This window comes from Amphiprion ocellaris, chromosome 7 (genome assembly GCF_022539595.1).
Source record: "Amphiprion ocellaris isolate individual 3 ecotype Okinawa chromosome 7, ASM2253959v1, whole genome shotgun sequence".
In the NCBI taxonomy this organism is placed as follows: domain Eukaryota; kingdom Metazoa; phylum Chordata; class Actinopteri; family Pomacentridae; genus Amphiprion; species Amphiprion ocellaris.
Genome location: NC_072772.1, coordinates 21,911,852 through 21,915,801, shown reverse-complemented (window position 1 = coordinate 21,915,801; position 3,950 = coordinate 21,911,852). Strand labels below are relative to the sequence as shown.

At 38.9% G+C, this 3,950-nt stretch overlaps 1 long non-coding RNA gene across 1 annotated transcript; it reads left to right on the top strand.

The window, feature by feature from the left end:
• The first annotated feature begins 1,346 nt into the window (after positions 1–1,346).
• On the top strand, positions 1,347–3,005 carry LOC129349314 (uncharacterized). The gene is made up of 2 exons (XR_008602283.1): positions 1,347–1,957; positions 2,663–3,005. It is a non-coding gene; the product is annotated as an uncharacterized LOC129349314 (long non-coding RNA).
• Positions 3,006–3,950: the final 945 nt, after the last annotated feature.

The window sequence follows — 3,950 nt, the reverse complement described above, 5'->3', positions numbered from 1 at the left end:
GGTGGAGCAGCAAATGTGTGACTGAAGCAACTGTGGGACCGTAGATCAAGAGGAGGACCACGGCTGGAGAGGTGCTGTGCATCTGGCATAAAGTGTCACTCAAGTGTCAGGTGATGAAGGAAATTGTTGTAATTGTGATTACATATATGCTTACCAGAACTGAAAAAGTTTTGTGATTTAGAGCAGTGGTTCCCAACCTGGGGTCTGCGCCAGAGATCAGAGAGGGGGCGCAAAACTTTGTCTGCTCTGAGGCTGTGAGGTTATAAAAATTAGATTTTCACATTCTGGATAAAATCAGAGTAACAGACTCACTGTGTCATCACAAGTCTACCTATAAAACAGTTTAAAAAAAATTTATTTGCTCTTTCCTAAAAAATTATTTTGCTGCTTTGATGGTCACACCTCCTTGAACTCTCAACTTCTGTCCATGCATTCTTCAGGTTGGCTCGTTAGCTCATCCCGATTCATTATTTTTGTGTGCAGTTAGAAAATTACGGACAGGAACGATGTTTGAAAAACACAAATCTGATGAAGACTCATTAGTACCTTAAAAAAAACTCCGGCTATACCTCGAGATTTACTTTAAATTTGGTTTTACTTAAGGGCAAGACAGAATTGTGTTTTTTGTGGTGAAATGCTCACAAATGACAGCATGAAACCGGCAGCATCGGGAAACAGAACGCAGTCGGAAAGATACTCACAAATTCGGACTTCCGGCATCAGTAACTCGATATACGTTGTCAAAACATAAATGATGCCTCTGTCAAATCATTGTAAGGTAGACAAAGTGCTACAAGCCCAGTTTTGTCCAGAGTAACTGTTTTCTAAGCTGCAGAAATAACATTGGTGTCTATGTGCAGCCGGCTGTACGGTGAGTGAACAGGGACCGTCTGCAAACTGCAAAATTGCTGCAACAGCGAAGAGAGACACAAATATTCAATAACTTCACACCTATACACTGTAGTGTCACCAAAATCACTGCAGCCAGCAACTGACTTCTGCTGGTCAGACTACAACTCTTGGTTTGATATTAAATATTTTTTCAGAATTTTAAGGAATTTGTATAGTAAAAAATTCAGTAACTTAACTCTTATGTACTGTAGTGTCACCATATTTACTACAGCCATAAACTGCCTTTTGCTTGTCATAGTACAACTCTTGGTTTGATATAAAAAATATTTTTCACAATTTTAGGGAATTTGTATTAATACTACAATTCAATGGGGGGGTCTACCCCCACATATCTCACAGTCTGTTCTCTGTTAGCTGATCATCCATAACACCTACAGATGTTACTGGAGGACCAAAACCATTCTTCATTGCTGGTGTCCACATAACAAGTTGAATGTTCCTCAACAAGCCTCTGAGTGACCTTAAACAACTTAATTTTATTACAAACTGAAGATAAAATAAAAGTAATTATGGTGTTCTGGTTGGTAAACAAAAGCACTACACCTTTGCCAAAGGCCTGGGAGAAAAAGCCGAGTGAAAGGGTACCGCAATAGAGCCACTTAAATAGATATTGGCATAAAAATGTAATATCGGTTGATATCGTTCTCGGTTTTTTTTTTGCCTATCGTGAAAACCGATAAAATAATGCCTGGATTTCGCCAGCATTTACCGACACGCAAATGGTCACATTATCAAACCATAGACTGTATATAAAGATGGACGTAGCACTTGTGACGTCACCCGTTGGTTTCTGCACAGAGAAAATGAAGCCTCTTCTTCCTGGTTGACATCTTGGATTTTTGGAGCCAGTGACGACAACTAGATTCTCAGAGGGCGGAGCCGGAGAGCACTGATTGGTCAGACTGACTGAGAGCCAGAGAGCAGTGATTGGTCAGACTGACTGAGAGCTGAGGACTCTCTGTCCCGCCCTCATTTACCGGATCTGCTGTTTAGCGACGCTGCTGCTAACAATGTTAGCCTCCAAAAGTGAAGATAAACTCTACAGGTAAGTCCTTTTTGTAACTAGTTGTACTCTTCTCCACATCTGGACAACATCACATATGAAGCAGTGACCTACGTTACTGTAGCTGAAGTTACTGTAAGTTAACATCAGACTATAACCTCTGATATAAACATGTTCTAACATCGTGTTTTAAAGTTGTTCTGTAAATCTGAGATTACGTTTCCTCATTTAGTGTTAACGCTGATTCTAAATCAGGTTTGTCAGTGTCATAAACTAGTTAACTGCAAGCTGTAGCTAAGTTTCCTGCAGGTCACAGCTGATCAATCATAACCGATTGATTGCTGTTTTAATTATCAGCAGATATAAATCTACGTTAATGTTCCTCCACAGAACTGTTACTGATGAATGTTAATCTCTCAGTTTAGTTCTGAGTTAATATCTGTTATTTGCTTCAGTTTTTTTCTCTACAACTGTATGGTGAGATAATTGTGGAGCTCATGTTAATGCTAAGGACACATTAGAATAAAACAGAATAAACTTTATTGTCCATCTAAGGCAGTAAAATGTTCTTTGGCCTCAGCCAGGAAAACAAACATTTCCACAAGATTAAAAAATTGGAAAAAATACAACACTCTGTTGTGTTCCATTCATATCCTGCTGTGTTCACTCTGATATTTAATGTTCCAGCAGTTGGAATGAAAGAACCTTGTAGATCTTTTTCTCACTGTTAGTGTCTTTTCCTTCCAGCTTTGGTCTGGATCGTTGGGAACATCTAGTCTGATATGGACTGAGAGCTCCAGAGAACATGAACATCCAGCTGTGGTTGTCTGAAGAGTCTTTTCTCCTTCATCATTGTGAGGAAGAGCAGCACTGATGTCCTCCTCATCCTTCCAGTAATAACAATAATGCTGCAGATTCAGCTCCTCTCTTCAGAATACAACTTGTCTTGTGACTTCAGTTTTTACATTTCACTGTCAGCAACACATTATTTATTTCATCCATTTATTATATGTGTTTACACATCTTTACAGTTCAGAATTGTCGAATGTAGTTTTTAAATGTGCAGTAAAGGAAATAACGAAGCTCTTGACCTCAATGTGTTGATGTTTTAATGCAGCATATCTGCTATGAATAATGGCAACATGTAGTCTGTATTATCATTATGCTACAACAGCAGAGATGAAGTTAAAGGTGATGAATGGAACCTGTGAATACTAAGAACAGAGAATAATAAACTGCTGAGAGTTGGTCTGTCCTTCTGTAAGTGAAAGCTAAACAGGAAGTGGTTCACTGAGGATGTCATCCATTCAGTCTCCTTCTTCACAACCAGATGAGGTTTTCCTTCTGTTGGCTTCACTGAGAAGATCCTCAGTGAAAATGAGACACCTGAGATGAAGACAGACGTCACAGTATCAGCATCAACAGCACAAATTCACATCTGTAGGTGATATGGGGACAAAATTAAGATTTTAATGAAATAATCATATTTCTTGTATGGACCCACAGTGCCACCCAGTGACGTCGGAGGACGTGACGATGTCGGGACAAAACCCGTATTAACCATTTTATCGGCTTCAATTAAGAGTGTAAAATGTGAAGTTGGTATCATTCATAACCGTACACATGAAATATAACGCATATCCTAACAATAATGTATATTTTTAATATCTAAAGCACATTTGATATATAGTTTGTATGTATAAGGTAACTCATGTATTTGTTAAAATGTAAAATCTTGATTTTAGCTTATGTTCTATTGATGGATCATGGTGAGAGACGGACAGATCGTGTTTGTGCTTATATGTTTTAATTCGGTTTAAATAATGCCATTTTTCTTCCATCTGAGAACAAACAGTAGTCAGATTACCAAAAGTCGCGGGAAAGTTTTTCCCCACCCAGAGCTGTCTTCCACTATAAAAGCCCAGACAACGCCTCTCATAGAGCTCTCTTATTCTCTTGTCCTCGCTTAGCTTTTTCACCTTCTCCTGAATGCTTCGTCTACGCAGCAGCTCTGACGCCTCATCTCCATTCTTTT